We start from the raw sequence: 17,752 nt of genomic DNA, 5'->3' as shown, positions 1-17,752 counted from the left end.
CTTAAGTTCATAAGAAGGGCTTAGCATTTGAAGAAGCAGTCCTGGTCAGAAAATAATTATAAATACACAATAAAGACAAATTCAGACATAAAAGACCTCTAAATGAGTCACAGTGTTGGATAAATGTACTTAGGTTTAGAAGAGAGAAGAAAATGAATACAGACAGTCATAGATTAAAGGAGTAAAGACAATAAAATAAATATTAAAATGTAATAGATTTAAAACAAATAAGCCATGTAAAGACGGGGAATGCACAGAGAGTCTGGATTATGTATATTATTGTGTTTTCTTTGAATTTTTTGACTGTAAAAGAGCTAAGTAACCAACATATATACTTGTATCTTGACTTCAGAATTTGAGTCTAAGGATATGTTGCTTTGGAAAAGAGCTTCTTCTTTTGTTTCCAGAGAGGATGAGAACCCATGGATTGTTTCCAGACTAATATAGTTTGATGGACCAAGACCCTCTGAAAGGTCACCTGGAATACCCCTCAAAAATTACTTCACCCAATAAACAGCAGGAAGCAGTTTGGAGAAGAACTACCCCCATATTCCCAAATATTGTTTATAAATGTTTCTTTACATTTAAAGGGAGATATGCTATAGAGATTTGCATTGGTATGGATCTTGGTTTATTGATACAAATTAAAGTTGATTTTCTTATACTGTATATATTCATTCATTCATTCACTTTTGTTTTTCTGAGACAGGGTCTCTATATGTAGTCTTGGCTGTCCTGGAACTTGCTGTGTAGACCAGGCTGGCCTTGAACTCACGGAGATCATGAATGTTGGGATTAAAGGAATATACACCACACCTGGGAGATATATATATATTGAGTTGTGCTCTTACTATTTAGTTCAAGCTGGCCTTGAACTCACAATCCTTCCTGCTGATTTAACAGATGTATACCACCATGCCCAGTTCAGAGATGCTTCAAACACACAGCAAGCACTCAGATTTACTTTTTCTGTGCATGCATATGCTTTACACTCATGGACTAACTAACTGGCTGTCTTGGAGGTCATTCACTCTGTGTGTGTGTGTGTGTACCACAGCATACGTGTGGAGGTCAGAAGACAACTTGCAGGAATTGGTTCTCTCCTTTCACCATGTGGGTCCTGGGGATTGAACTCACTCTTGGTGGCAAGCTCCTTTACCTGCTGAGCCATCTCTTCGGCCCTTTTCTACATTTTAATATGTGACTGACTCAGTAGATCCTGACTTTGTAGCAGACATGACTTTCACTCAAGAGACCCAAATTCATCATTTGTGCTTCCCACATCATCCCCAATATCCAAAGTCCTTTTATCCTTGACCTTCACAGTAGGGTAATGACCTTCTGGGTCATTTAAGCTGCCCGGCGAGGCTGGGCACCCATGGTAGAAAGAGAATTGTGCTTCTAGCAGCAGGCTACCCTGGGTTCCAGCCCCATCCATCTGCTGCCCCCATCCTTTACTCTGAGGTCTTGAGCCTGTCTGAGCAGCAGTTACCTTTAAAATAGGCAAGCTCTTCTCCCAGAAGAAGACTGGCTTGGTCAGGCAGTGGTGGTGCAGGGCTTTAATTCCAACCCTTGGGAGGCAGAGGCAGATGGATTTCTGTGAGTTCAAGGCCAGCCTGGTTTGCAACAACTAGTTCCAGGACAGCTAGAACTGTTACACAGAGAAACCCTGTCTTGAAAAAACAAACAAACAAGTAAACAAACAAACAAACAAGGCTGGTTCATATTCATTGCCCATTCAGTTAACAGTCTCATCAAAGGATATAGGTGGCCTCCCTCAGTCCTGTTTGGGTTCATGTTCTTGATCCCACTGCCCCCTATGTACTCACAGGCTCAACAGATGACCAAGCACCCAGCAGCCAAAGGTTAAAAAATCCCATCTCTCTCACCGACTTACTGTGGGACTCAGGCAAGTTGCTAACCCTCCCTAGGGCTTAGTTTTCCTGTCTGTACTTTAGGAACAATGATAGTATCCTGTAAAGATGTTGTGAGGCCTTGTCCCAGCCATATCCTGGCTCAAATAGCAGCAACTGTAACCATTATTAAACTGTGTCCAGTTGCATCGGGGGTCCTCGGGCCTCTGTGGTTCTCATTTTGTCTCTGTTTCAGACAAACCACTTAACTGCATCTAAGTCACATATCCAGAGAGTAGGGAGAGAGGTTGAGATGTGTCTGGGGCTGACAGAAAGGTTCTCCAGGTCCCTGGGCAAGGGGACAGCAAGGTGTGGTACCTTCTTGTCTATGGCTTCGACCAGGCCCTGGACACAGGGGGACCGAGGATGGAGCAATGAGTGAGCCAAAAGGAGCCTATAATCAAACGTGGGAGCCACGTCAGCATCTCAAGGGACTGTGCTGAGTAAAAAGAGCTGTGTCATCTTCTGAGGTGACCATGGCATGGATGTCACAAAGATGTCTAGAACATTATACTACAGGAACCTTGACCACATTGGGGTGACCAGAGAGAACCTTCCCTGTTGTTGAAGCTGGATGGGGAAGTGGGGGGGGTGCAAGAGAAGAAATACTATCAACTGTTTTTGAGGGTCGCTGGTGACTTTATATGACTCAATCACAAGCTGCATTGCACTGGGTTTTGGTATATGCGTTTAGGAAGAGAACATAAAATCTACAAGCAATTGTGCATGTATGCATGTGTGTGTACATGTGTGTATGAGCCTTTGGGCATGCGTGGTCCTGTGTATGTGGGTGCACGTGTGTGGGAGTGCACATGTATGTGTGTTCAGGTCCACATGTGAGGCCGAGTCTTTCCCTGAACCCAGAGCTCATGGATTCAGCTAGTCTAGCTAGCCATTTTGCCCCTGGGAACCAGTTTCTGCTTCCAGAGTGCTGGGTTATATATGGCTGCCGTGATTGCCTAGCATTTGCGTGGATTCTGGGGGTCCAAACTTGAGTCCTTATACTTGGGTGGAAGGTGCTTTACCTACTGAGCCACTTCCCCAGCCTCTATATACGTTTTTAAGATTAAAATGTTTAAGATATAAATGTTTTAAGATTAAACTCTTTGGGCTGGTGTCATGGTTCAGCAGACAAGGCCCTTGTTATGAAACTTGATGTCCTGAGTTCAATCACGGGGCCCCACATTGTGAAGGATGGCAACAATACCTGAGCGGGCTTTCCTTCTCCTCCAAATGCACACGGTGGCCCATGCATGCCCTCCTCCACAAATAAATAAATGTAAACATTTTTTAAAAACTGGACCATTTTGGCTGGAATGGTGGTGATGGAGCGCTTGCCTTGCTTGTACAAGGCTCTGGATTCAGTCCCCAGCAACAAAAACAACTGATCATTTAAGTAATGTTGGGGATTGCTTGCCTGTCTTTGGTACCTTGGGCATGGATACCCACAGTGCCTTTCTCTCCTGTCCCCATGGCACTCACGGGAACAGGTGCGAGCTTTGATCTCATTGGTTCAGTCCATGCATCCTGCACCTAGAGATGCAGACATGCAACGCTAAATGGCCAAGCCATGTCAGGGCTTTGCAGAGCAGGATGGAGCCTGGCCTCCTGATTACGCTGTTCTCTTCCTACCTCTGCTACCTCTGCTGTGCCAGGTTCAAGTCTGGCCAGAGTGCCATGGGCCTAATATTTGTCTCCTGAAGTACGATCAATAAAAGCTCAGAGACAGAAATTGGGGTTCAACCTGAAGACCATAAAAGTAAAACAGCCAGTCACTGGCTCTTACCTCAACTTCAGTCCGAAAATGGCAGTCCTGCCTCCAGGAATCTCACAATGAGACTGAGATTGAGAGCTGTCTCCTCCCGTTTTATATTCCTCTCTAGTTCTGGGATTAAGGACATGCACCACTACTGTCGGTTTCTATGGCAAGCTAGTGTGGCTACTGGGATTAAAGGTGTGTGCCATTGCTACCTGGTCTGTAAGGCTGGCCAGTGTGGCTGTTTTACTTTTCTGATCCTCAGGCAAGCTTTAGTTATTAAAATACAAATGAAATATCACGACAATCTCCCTGTGGCTGACATCAGTGAATTCCATCAGGAGGGAAACAGTGTGTGTACTTATTTCATTCCACCTGCTGGCTGCTGACATATTTGGTCTCATATCTTATTTTACCATATCACAGCATGAAGGAGAGCCATCTGGTCAACCTAGAATAATAGAATAGAACAGTGTTGTAAGAGTCTGGAAGTGTGTGAGTTCAAATCCCAACTCTGCTACTTTCTGACTGTGTGGCCATGAGAAGATCACATGACCTCTCTCTGTAGCTCCATTTTCCCATTTTCCCACTTGTCAAGTGACGCTGATATTAACTTCATAATGGTGTCATGTGGCTCAGATGAGATGAAGTCCTTAGTGCAGTGACTGTGGCAGATAGTAGGGTGTGATCCACAGTGTAGTGACCATCTTCTCTTCTTTGTGCTTCCTCTTCCTCCCTTATGCCTCTTTGGAGGCTCCCACAATCATGTTGTTAAGGCTGGTGTCAATTTCAGGCACAAACTCATCCCACGAGTAAATCAGTCTCTAAATGATGGCTACTTGAACACTTCTGAGGAACTGATAGAAGTGTGTGTGTGTGTGTGTGTGTGTGTGTGTGTATGTGTGAGTGTAAGTATATATATGAGTATGTGTGCCTCGATATGTGCACAGTATGTGTTTTGCTTTGTTTTGTTTTGAGCAGGGCCTCTCTACCAAGCTCTGGTTGTCCTAGAATGCACTCTCTAGACCAGGCTGGCCTTGAACTCACAGAGATATGCTTGCCTCTGCTTCCCTAGTGCTAGGATTAAAGGTGTGCACTACTATTGCCCAGCCCACAGGGGTCTTTTTGTTTCCACCTCTGCAGTGCTAGGATCACAGGGGAGCACCATGGCACCTCTCTCTCTCTCTCTCTCTCTCTCTCTCTCTCTCTCTCTCTCTCTCTCTCACTCTTTTTAACCGCTGTGCTAGGGATTACTACCACGTTGCCATGCCCCATTCCTGATTTCTTAAATAGTACTTATTATTGGCATCATGTATGCATGTCTGTGAGTATGCATGTGAATAAATATGGGCATGGATGTGCTCCAGTGCAGACATGGGGGTCGGAGGAAAACTCTCGGCACTCAGCTCAGCTCTCCTCTTTTTGCTGTGGGTCTCAGGGATTGAACTCGGGCCATTGGGCTTGCTCAGCAAGTTCTTTCACCTGTTGAGCCATCTGGCTGCGACCTGGATTGTTTAACCACCCCTAAATTCCTTAGCAAACTGGGAGCAAGGAGAGCGGTGGACACTGCTGAGGACCTGCCCGGCGTTGTGGAAATCCTTTCTCCAGCCCTGCGCAGAAGGCTCATGACCCCGTCTTACAGCTGAGGAAACTGAGGCACAGAGACCAGGAGATTTGGCCAAGGTCACAGGCAGAGAAAGCAACCGAGACTCAACTCTGAAATTCGGGGACTTTGGTTTTAAAATATGCTCTGTTCCACCAAGGTGTCTTGTTTTGTTCTCTGAGGCAGTGTGATCCGGGTGTCACTTGGGAAGGACAGAGTGTAGGGCAGCATGGGTCAGGGGGTGAGGGTGGTTTAAGCTCACACGTGCCCACAAAGTACCTTTGAAGTAAGCCACTGGAAGACCTGACAGCCGTGACAAGTCTCTAACTCGCTTTCCCCATGAGAGGCTGGATGCTTCTCATGTGAGGGACGTCCTCTGCATGGGACACTTGGAAGATGCCGTCTCACGGAGGCAGGTGACAGTAAGCTAAGCTGACTGGAGGGACTCTGGTGAAGCTGTGTTTCCATTTCCCAGGGAAGGTGGGGGAAACCTCCAAGCTGAGGAAGAGGAAACTTTGGCCTGTCTGCACCGGCTGAACAGGAGCCCCAGGAAGAGCCAGAGGTGCCCTACGGGGGACCAGGAGGAATGCCAGGGAGCTAGCAGAGGATGGAAACCAAGGTCAGAGGAGACTTACTGGGGAGCTAGGAGTCCTGAAACCCATCAAGGTGTATGTGTGTTGGAGGCAGGGAGTGAGTGAGTGCAGCGCTCAGAAGCAAGAAGCAAAGGAGAGGTCTAAGGCCCTTAGGTCCTCTCTGGCCCAAGAAATGTGGTCCAAGCTCAGACCAAGAAGCTGGCACATTCAAGATGGTGGCCTTACAGACACAGGGATGAGGCAGAGGAGCACAGGGATGACCTTCATCAATGTCACAAGAAACTCCACTCAGGGACAGGGAGCCAAGACCCCCTGACTGCCTCTCCCCATCTCTGCCTTCTGAACCCCAAAGTTCCATCAGACGGATCAAGTCATCGGCAACGGGTGTGCTCAATCCTTTCCTCTCTAGCCACAAAGAGACAACTGAACGGGGAAATAATTAGAAAATGAGAGCGGAGGTGAGGGTGGGGGTGGGGGGAGATGCACGGGGCCCGGGGAGGGGATTTCCAGAGGGGAGCGGGATGCAGCTCCGAGTGGTTGGCTGCAGATAACCAACAGATGCGATCCCACAGATAAGCGTAGCAACTTAGATAAATCTCAGGCTTTGGAACTGGTCGCCTGCGTCCCCTCTCCTCCTGTCTGCCTTTTTTCAATTTTATCTCTGAGCCAAGGGAGGGGGAGAAGAGGGCAGGGGGCTCTGAGGGGTGAGGCAGCAGAAGGAGAAGAGGGGCAGGGAGGGGGCCAACTTCATCTTCTGGGGGGGACCTCGGCTTTTCTTTTTAATGTGTTTTTCCCAGAAGGTGGGAAAATGCCAGCACACACCCGGAGAGCTAGAAGGCGGCCTATGTTTTTTAAAAAGCGGCGGACAAAAAAATCAAAATATTTGAAAATGTATTTCATGGTAATTATGTCATATTTCATGGGCTGGTGCCACTACTGAAAGAGAGGCTGAATGCCTTAATTTGTATAGAAATTGTAATCATTTGTTCATTTCAAGGTGAAAATTGCATTTTTTAATTTAAATTGTATCCTGCGTGATGGTCTATTATCTAGTAAAATTGTCCCCATGTATGAATGGCGCCTATGCAGCTGCAATGCTTGTCACAAATCCACTTATATTCATAAAAAGCAGGTGGACATCTCGGGGAAATGGAAGCCCTGTATGTGCGTGTGCATGTGGAAGTGTGTGCACGCCGCGGCCTCTCTCACTCTTCTCCGGCTCCGGTCTCCTCTACCCTGCCCCCACCTCCCCCTTGCACATCTGGAGGTGTTGGTGTGCCAAGCAGATGACAACTGGTTGTCATAAAGGTCAGATTCCCGCCTTGTACCTGGGTCCAGTTAGAGGGGCTGGCAAGTCTCTGGCTCTAGATCCCACTATATGTTCAGACCTGGGCTTTCTGTACGTGGCTTTCTTTACTGGGCCCGCATGGTCAAGAGCCTGGTTCCAGAGCCTAATGTGTCTGCTTGATTTCCCTTGCCACTGGCTAGCTGTAGAATCACCCACAATGCCTTTTCTCTGGCTACGCGCTCAGTGTGTGTATGTGTGTGCCTGGGATGCATGTGTGTGTACATGTCTGTGGAGGACAGGTAGACATCAGCCATCTTCTTTAGCTGCTCTGTACTGATGTAGCTGTTTTGATGAACTGTGTGTGTGCCCAAGCATGTGAGCAGTTGTGTGTGTGTGTGTGTGTGTGTGTGTGTGTGTGTGCAGGATGTATATATGATGGAGAACCTTGGTAGCCAATCATCTTTAAGATGTAGGTCTTAGTTAAAGTGTGGCTTCGCTGGGACCCAGGGTAAAACGTGTGCACCTCCGTGTGTGCGCTCTCTCTGTGCCGTTTCCTGCGGGACATTGCTGTGCTTGGATTTCTTGTTTCCTGTTTCATGAATTTTCCCCTTATAATAAATAAAGTATAATTGTTTTAATCCTTAGCTAGCGTGGTGGTTATGTCAACATATATGTGCACAGGCATAGGTGTGCACGGTGATGTGTGTGTAGTACAGGTGTGTGTAAGTGTGCTCACGCTCACACGTGGAACTTTTAGATGGATGTCCTCTTCTGCTGCCTTGTGGGATCTGAGAACTGAACTCAGGTTGTTAGGCATGTCCGCAAGCCTCTATCTGCTGAGCCAGCTCTCCAGCCTTGCACTTTACTTTTTGAGACACAGTCTCTCACTGAATCTGTGGTTAAGCAATTTGGCTGGACTAGTTAACTAGTGAGCTCAGAGATCCTTTACTCTCTGCTGCCCAGAACCAGGATCACAGATGAACACCATCACATGTGACTTTCACACGGGCGCTGGAGGTCTGAGTTCAGGACCTCGTGCTTGAGAGACTGAGCCACCTCCCCAAACTTCTTAACTGCTTTATGACTCACTTTCTCTTTCTTTAAGAATGGCGTGACAATAACATTTATATACACGCGTCCTCCTGCCATGGCCACACAGCCAGAGAGCATTTTTTTAACCCCTGGAAAAGGAATCACCCCCACATGGTGGCCCACAACTGTCTATCACTCCAGGTCCAGGGGATCCAACTCCTGCTTCTGGTCTCTACAGGCACTGCATTCATGTGGTGCACAAACCTGCAGATAAAACACTTATATTCACAGAATAAAACAAACAATTAAAAGAAGAAGTATTGCTGGCACACAGCTTGCTTCCGGGCATTTGGTGGCCGCTCTTCCAGAGTGGTGAAGTTGAACATTAGCAACAAGATGGCCTCATTCACAAAAATCTACCATATTTGCTCAATCCACAAACCTTCAAACACCTGATTTTTGACAAAGAAGCAAAAAAAAAAATCAAATGGAAAAAAGAAAGTATATTTAACAAATGGTGCTGGCATAACTGGATAGCAACATGTAGAAGAATGAAAATAGACCCATATCTATCACCATGAACAAAACTCAAGTACAAATGGATCAAAGACCTCAACATAAAGCCAGCCACACTGAACCTCAGAAGAGAAAGTGGTAAGAACACTTGAGTGCATTGGAACAGGAGACCACTTCCTAAATATAACCTCAGTAGCACAGACACTGAGAGGAACAGTTAATAAATGGGACCTCCTGAAACTGAAAAGCTTCTGTAAAGCAAAGCATATGATCAATAAGAAAAAAATGACAGCCTACAGAATGGGAAAAGATCTTCACCAACCCCACATCAGATAGAAGTCTGATCTCCAAAATATACAAAGAACTCAAGAAATTGGTCATTAAAAGAAAAAACAACCCAATAAAAAATGGAGTTCAGACCTAAACAGAGAACTCTCAACAGAGGAATCTAAAATGGGTGAAAGACACTTATGGAAATGTTCAACATCCTTAGTCATCAGAGAAATAGAAATCAAAACAACTCTGAGATTCCATCTTACACCTGTAGGAATGGCCAAGATCAAAAACACTGATGACAACTTATGCTGGAGAGGTTGTGGGAGTGCATTGCCTTTGGATATCAGTGTGTAATCAGTGAGTAATCAGTGAGTAATTACTCAGAAAATTAGGAAACAATCTTTCTCAAGACCTAGCAATACCATATTTGGGTATATATCCTAAGAATGTTCAATCGTGCCACAAGGCCATGTGCTCAACTATGTTCACAGCAGCATTGTTTGTCATAGCCAGAACCTGGAAACAACCTAAATGCCCCTTGACCGAAGAATGGATAAGAAAAATGTGGTGCATTTACACAACAGAGTACTACACAGCAGAAATAAATAATGACATCTTGAAATTTGCAGGCAAATTGATGGATCTAAAAAACATCATTTTGAGTGAGATAACCCATACCCAGAAAGACATTTATCACATGTACTTATTCGTGTTTTTTAAACATAAAGCAAAGAAAAACAGCCTACAAATCACAATCCCAGAGAACCTAGACAACAATGAGGACTCTAAGAGAGACATGCATGTCTTCACACGCCTCGTCTCTTTCCATTGATATCAATAGGGTTCTGATTTTTCTATTGACTGCTGGGAAGCCCCTGACTCATCCATATGTAGTCGGTAAACATTCTGCAGTAAAAAGTCATGTGATCAGTACATCTGTGAAACGTAGCCACAAGGAAATTCTGTGACCTTGCTGAATCCTCCCTACCACCTTGGAGGCTGATGCCATCTTTAACATCCTGTATAGAGAACTGGAGTCCTCAGAGAGAGCTGGGCACCTTGCACAAGATCAACCGGCGGTGGTCCCTAGGTTGGGCTGTAGGCTGACTTCAGAGTGGCTGCCTGAAAACTATAGGCAAATAGTGTGTAGAAGATGCCTGGCACAGCAAGACGTGGTCTTCACAGTGTAGGCAGTTAATATAGGATGTCAGCCTAGCTTCCCAAAGCAGGGATTGTCTAAAGGGTAAGGAAGGTGTGGCTCAGGCCAAGACCTCAGGGAAGTCAGTCTCTTCTACCAAGAGCCTTACCTGAGCTCCGTACCTGGGATATTCCTGGTGACACACTCATATCTCATGCTCTTCCTGATAACCCAGTAACTTATCCTGACTCAGGTGATCTGACCTTCGGTCCTCACTCCAGGGTTACGAAGTCCTCCTGAGAGGCCTAGACGTCTGCCATGAGCCAGTTTGACAGGACTGGGGAAAGGGGCACTCAGGGTTTCAACCCTCCTGAGAAGTAATTGTTGTCAATTAACTCTTTGTCCATGGAGTAGAAGAGGTCAGGTCAGACATGATGCAGTCTTGCTGTGTTTCTTGTACAATGCGCATCAATTCTTTACTCCTCTGGGATAAAATCAGATGGGCGGGAAGTACATCCCCCACCGTTTGATTTGAGATCGGCTATGAGACTTGCCTCGGTCATGAGATGTCTGGGGATTTAGAGTGCGAAGTGGGAGATAAATTGAATTAAGTGTACCCACAGTTACGCTGGGTCATTGGTGCTTTAGAATGATGCTGTACTGCCTAGCTTCATGGCACCTTGACACAAGCTGGAATTATCTGAGGAGAGGAAACCACAATTGAGAAAATGCCTCCATAAGATGGGCTGATAGGGATTGTCTCAATGATTGGTGTGGGAGGACCCATCCCACAGTGGGTGTGCCACCCCTACGCAGGTGGTCTTGAGTTGCATAAGAAAGCAGATAGAGCTAGCCAGTAAGCAACACTCCTCCATGGCTTCTGTCTAAGTTCCTGCCTCCAGGATCTGTCTTTGAGTTCCTGCTCTGACTTCCCTAGATGATAGACGACACGCTGTAAGATGAAACAATGTCCCAGTGCCACACAGAGAAGTTGCTTGTGGTCAAGGTGTTTTATCAGAGCAGTAGAAACAGTGACTAAGACACAGGCGACTCCAGAACAAATACAGTCAGACCTGCAGGTTCTAGCATCCCGTGTCTCTCTGTGGGAGTCTCCATCATTCCACAAGTTAGGTTCTCAGACAGCACTGAACATCTCATAAGATCTCAGCTCAGCAGAGCAGGGTCTCTGGCTGAGGATCTGGACCGTGGTGGTGAAGTATGGGCATGGGCGCATGGTTCCAGAGAGAAGATCCAGTTTTACAAGCTCTCTTGGGGGTTGGAGGGTTTTTGTCCCTGTCACTATGGAGAAAGGTCCTCTTCTCCTTAGTGTTGTCCAAGGTGATTTCCAATTTGAAGAGATAGCCATTTTTATCCATGTGACCTATCATTAATATTTCTTTATAGCTGGTAAGGGACCCTCTCTCCAGCCCACCATGATGGAGAACTACAGGCTCTTGAGGGTGACTTTCATCGTGTGTGTTCATGTGTATGCATGCTCTTGTATTTGAGTGTGCATACATGTAACAGTTCACATGTGGAGGGCAGAGGCCCACTTTGGTGTCACACATCAGGCACCGTTCGCCACTTTTTGAGACAGTCTATCACAAAGACCTGGGACTCACCAAAAGTATATTAATTACCTTTCTGTTACTGCATAAAATAGCCTGAAAAGAAACAAGGTGGGGAAGGAAGGGTTTGCTTTGGAGGACGGTTCCAGGTTCCCTCTGAACTATGAGCCAAAGCAGACCCTTGCTCTTTGGCAGTCATTGGGTCACAGTGTCCAGAAGAGCAACTGGAAGATCATTTACATCTTTGTGGTGCTTGGGATTGGACCCAGGCCTTGGCACGTGCTAGACAAATGCTCTACCATTGGGTGCACCCAAGCCACTTACCCTTTTAAGCCACCTTGGTACACAGCCATGTCATCATGTTGTTATGAGGAAGAAAGCCCTTACCAGGCAGTGAACAGATGTAGCCTGTACTCTTGGGCTGTCCAGCCTCCAGAGCCATGAGCCAAATCAATGTGCACTCTTTTAACAAATTATTTTTTATTATTGAATGTGTGCACGATGTATGTGTGGGTGTATAAGCTACAGCACAAGTCTGGAGGTCAGAGGACAATTTTGTGGAGCTGGTTCATGCCTTCCTGGACTCTGGGGTCAAACTCAGGTCTTCAGGTGTGACCAACAGTTGTCTTTACTCGCTAAGCTGTCATGATAGCCATGCCTACTCTATAAGGTCCCCATCTTGAGTGTTTTGCTATAGCAACAGCAATAGAACTAAGATTATAAATAGTGGTTGTGAGCAGTGACAAGGGTCACCCCCCCACACACATACACTGCAAGCTGTTGGTGTTTGAATCCAGCAAACCATTGCATTGTTGGCTATAGTTCTGATGCGGAGGGACAGACCTTATTCCTGTTTGAAGCATGGGACAGCTGAGGGAAAGTGACTTTCCTCTGGTCACACAGAAGGGACTTGGTCCTAATGGTGAGGCCTGATCAAAGGAACATTGTTCAACTCTTTGAGGGAAGGCAAGAGAGGTAGTAGAGATTTGAACCCACTCCCCGAAGCCTCCAGAGGAATAAGCCCCACTCCCAGCGGCAGCTGTTCATGTGGCTGGGATTATGAAAGTTGATCTCTGCTCAGAGTAGGTTACATAGCCTGAGGAGGGGACAGAATGGAATACTGGAAACTCTTAGGAAGACCAGGGTAGTAGTCTGAAAGAAAATGGTTCCCAAAGGAAGTGGAACTATTAGGAGGTGTGGTTTTGTTGGAGTAGGTGTGGCCTTATTGGAGAAAGTGTATCACTGTAGGAGTGGGCTTTGAAGTCTCCTATGCTCAAGCTACACCCAGTGACACAGTTCACTTCCTGTTGCCTGTGGGTCAAGATGTAGTTAGTACACTCAGCTCCTTCATATCTGCCTGCATGCCACCCAGTCACACCATGATGACAATGGACTAAACCTCTGCAAATGTAAGCCAACCTAATTAAATGTTTTTTCCTTTATAAGAGGTGCCATGGTCATGGTATCTCTTCGCAGCAATGGAAACCCTTAAGACAACCAGATAGGCAGCAGTTGGGATTGGGCTAGTGTCTGTCTAGGCATCCTTCCCACCTCAGAGGTTCCATGCATCTTCTGTCTAAGCAATCTTTTGTCCCTTGTTAGTTAGTTTCATCCAAGGGAAGGCTTGGGAATGGACTCACGCTGGGGTGAGCGCAGTCAGATCGCTCTCTTATGTGGCATCATCACTGAAATAGCTGACAGGTACAAGTATCTGTCCAATGTCTATCTCTTCTTTTGCTTCATGCATGGAAATCTGACTTTGCACTGGGTGGCAGTGTGTCCTCTTGAAGACCTTTCAATTTTCCATGGGACACAGACAAAAGTTGTCAGGGGAAGGATGACCACTAGTAATGCTTCCTAGGAGTGTGTCAGGGAGTTCTCTGGGTCCCTGAGTACAAAGTCCCTGTTTTGGTATCTTATATTTTGGTTCCTTTCCCCAGCCCTGAAGATGAACATCTCGGAGCTGTCCCAGCATCCTGGAAGCAGCCTTCAAGACCAGTCTCTGGCTCAGAGGATCTCCATGGTAACCTGGAAGGTCCTTAGAAGTCATCTAGCCTACTTTCTAGAACATATGGAGGTCCAGTCCAAGGGGGAGAGGGATGGCCTCAGGTCCTACAGTCAGTCTGATGCAGAGCTGAGGGTAGAACTTGAGGAGGCCTGGCTGTCCCCAAATCTTCTTAACTGAGAGGTTAAGGGTGTTCATTAAGCTGTGTTTGAGAGCACCAGTTACAATATTGAGGGTGTATATGGGACTCAGGACCCTCTCTGTGAAGAAGGTACTAGGCAGCTTCTATCTGGTCTCAGGCCAGGGGCATATTCGGCTTCCTTCCAAGTCCTGCTCTAGAAAGCTTGACCTTGGCTAGATAGATTCAGGTCAACAGGAGTGACTGACCCATGGGCCTTCCCCCATTTCTAACTTCCACACAACTCCTTTCTGTTCAGAATTTCATCCAAGGAAACCAGCACCGTGGGGTCACTCAGTCACTCAGCCAGCGTATACCTGTGACATCTGGTACTGCTCTTAGGGAGGCAGGTGCATCTGAGTCCTCTCCTAAGTGGAGTGAGAGCCACCAAAGGTTCTCAGCTCAGTGTTTGGGGGCTTCTCTCTGAAGCCTACAGAGATGCTTCAGTGGCTACCTCTGTTTATCTGTATCCATCTGTGTTGATATCTATTAATACCAAAGAGGCACACACACAGCATGCCAACAGCTGTTTGGTACTTGGGGAGGGTCATATGCAGTGGAGGTATGTACCCCACTCCTGGTACCAAAGGAGATATGATTGTATTTCGAGTTGACATGGGGCAGACTTAAGATGACTGTTCTTGGTTGTCAACTTGACTATATCTGGAATTATCTAAAATCCAAGTGACTGGGCACATCTCTGGGGGGGGGGGTTGTTCTTGATTGATTTATTTGAAGTGGGAAGACCCACCTTTAATCTGGGCCACACCTTCTGGTGACAGCCTATATAAAGGATACAGAAGTAGAAAGTGTTTGCTCTTTGCCTTTTTGCCCTCACAAAAGCAAGTTCATTCCTTCAATGACATCAGAGTCTACTTCTTCATGACTCTAGCATATACTGAAGTCCAGCTGAGACATCCAGTCCGCGGACTGAAAAACAGCTGGATTCTTGGACTTTCTTTTGGGAAAGGACTATTGTTAGAATAGTTGGACTACAACCTGTAAACCAGTCTAATAAATCCCCCCCCTTTCTTTCTCTGTGTGTGTATGTATGTGTGTGTGTGAATATTCTATCAGTTCTGTTTCTCTAGCAAACCCACCAATACAGAGTACAACAGAAACATTTCCACGCCAACCCATTGTATACCCAGACATCCTGGTCCCCCCCAGCCACAGGATGGCAGTTAGTTGAGGATACAGAACCTTTATGTTTTTTTTTTTAATTTCTTTTAATGTATAACAGTTATGCCTGAGTTACAGAGGCAGCGCTTACAAGCAGCAGGTAGTTAAAGCAAATACCAGTTTGTCCTTCTAGGCTACTACTCCATATAGCTGAATAAATTATGGTGCGATTATATTTAGACACCCGCCCACACGCGCACATCCCACGCACACCCCTCATGCACACACACTCACTTCGCATGGAGGAAAATGGCTGAGTCCAATGCTGAAGCAACAATGTTGGGGTTCCTAGAAGGAAGGAATGTTCTCCAGCAGTGTGGGTATTTTCCCAGTAGGGGACTGCCCGGCTCAATGGGGACAGAGGCAACGTTAAACACACAGGTGTCTTGAAGCATTTCAACACGGCAGCCTGAGTACCCCCATTTGGTCTTGGCTTAGTGCATCTGCAGGAGGTGAGGATGCTTGTGTACCCTAAAAAGTGTCTGAGAGGGAGAGATGTGTCCAGGAGCCTGGGGAGAACGCCAGCCTCATAGAGGATCTACACGAGGTCATATTGCTGCAAAACTCCGCTTCTTTCTTGTCCCCCCAGACAGCCTCTCCCCCTCATTCTTGTCCCCTACTCTCTTGCCTCCCAACTTGTTTCCTCTGCTCCTTCCTGGTCCCCCAAAAGAAGGGCAAAGGTAAACTCTGTACAAGAGACTAGAAGCTTGGTTCTAACCACCATTGCTTTCATCTTCATAGCAAGAGAGAAATACCAAATTGAGAGGATGGTGGCAAAAAAAAAAAAATAATAATGAAGGAACCCAAGAAAGGCTGGAATACATAATCCAAAACACAGGATGAGCAAATCCCTACAGATGGTCCCTGGCACTAGCACAACACACACTGTGGGGGTTTCTTTCCTTTTTTTTTTAAGTATATAGATTTATATATAAAAAGCCAATGTTCTATAAACGAACAGCACAACACCACGTTTCCAACTAACATACAATGAGTTCTGGGGGGCCTCCACAGAACCAGGGGCTACTGGAGGTGACACGGAGGGCACCCCTCTTATCTTGCTATTGACTCTATATACAGGGAGGAGGGGTGTTTCTGGTCTGGCCTACTAACCGGAAGTCAGGCCTCCTAGGCTGCACTCAACTCCAAAGGGACAGAGGCCCGGTGCCTCTCATCACCTCTCTGGTGAAGCTGCAAGCTGCCCAAACAGGGCTGAGTTTTACAGACCAGAGTGGACAGATACACAAAAACATGAGATGCTGGGGAAATCTGTTGGGGACCAAGGGCCCCTCAGAACACAAGTCCAGTTTTATACCAAGATGGTAGCTTGGGGAACGTTCAGAGGCGGTGAATGGGATGAGAAGTCATTTTGTTTTCTCCCAAGCAGGTCTTGGTCGCCTTTACCCTAGTGGGCGGATCACTGTGATTGGTCCAAGCATTGGAATGTTGTCTCCTGGGCTGGGCCCTGGGGACGTCACCTGCTTGAGGTTCCTGCTTCTGAACCATAGTGGATGGAAGAAGATTCAGAGGCATCGAGAGCCAGGCCTCCAGGGAGCAAGGAATGTGCAGGAAAAAGCATTTGGTCTTCTGTTGGGGACGCTCGCCACTGTGCGAGCAGCGAAAAGGGAAGCTGGGTTTCCAAGGGGCAATGTGGCTTTCCTCTTATCCAGACCTTGAAGAGCCCAGAAGTCTCTCTTGGAACCTGGACAGAGCTGGCGAGCCCCACCTGACTGGTGCTTGATGCTACCAGAGAGTCCGTGTGTCCCCAGTTATGATAGATGTCTCTAAACCACAGATCCAAGCCACCCTAGTCACGGCCCAGGACAGGCTTCAGATGATAGGTCTAGAGATGAGAAATAGATGTTCATCAGTCACGTGTTCGTGTAGACGAGTGTCCCAGTGTTTCGCCGGTCCAGCTCCCCAGGCAGAAGGAAATCGGTCGGGGCTCCTGAGCAGCAGCCCCTCTTTCTAGGAATGTCTTGCCGGCTAAGGGCAGGCAGCGTGGATCGGGCCAGCAGGTGGCCTCAGGTGTACAGGTGGGGACAGCCATCAGGCCCAGTGTCCGTGGGTTTGGTGCTGTGGCATCCCAGCACTAGATGGAGGTGGTCCAAGTGTAGATTATAGTGAGGGAGAGGGTAAAGATGGGCACAATTGATAAATAGGGGGTGTGATGAAGAGCTCCAGGGAGGACACCTTGGGGGCCTGAGCAATCCATTCCCCCAAAGACCCAGCTCTAAAAGAGGGTGGAGTGCAAGGAACCTGGAGTGTTTAAGGAAAGTGCCTTATCCTCTTTGCTGAGATTTTCAGCATCTTCCTCTGCCTAGGGTTGGTGACTTAAAAACCGTGCCCCAGGTACACTGTGTCTGGTGAGGCGACAGAAGCCTCCTGACCAAGAGCAGCCAACACTGAAAAAAGTGCCACTCTGAAAAGGAGATGGACACGGCCTTCCACTGAGATGCCAGGGAGACTGGAGCATCTTCTCGGGAGTGGGGAGGGGGGGCGACCAGCAGTTTTGCCTGGTCCGAGAAGGCTCTCTGTATCCAGTGGCTTACATGCTGGGAGAGGAGGTCCCCACTTTCAGAATGCATGAGGCAGGTTCCCAGCTGCCAGCAAGATGGTATGCAGGACTCCAGTGGTGTGGACTTGAAGGCAGATGGCCCTCAGACCCTCTGAGCCTGCCTTGTGCCTCCTGTCACCTCACGAT

The sequence above is a fragment of the Microtus ochrogaster genome, chromosome 10, assembly GCF_000317375.1.
Source record: "Microtus ochrogaster isolate Prairie Vole_2 chromosome 10, MicOch1.0, whole genome shotgun sequence".
Classification (NCBI taxonomy): Eukaryota; Metazoa; Chordata; class Mammalia; order Rodentia; family Cricetidae; genus Microtus; species Microtus ochrogaster.
The sequence above is the reverse complement of the archived record's forward strand: the minus strand, read 5'-3'. Positions refer to the sequence as shown.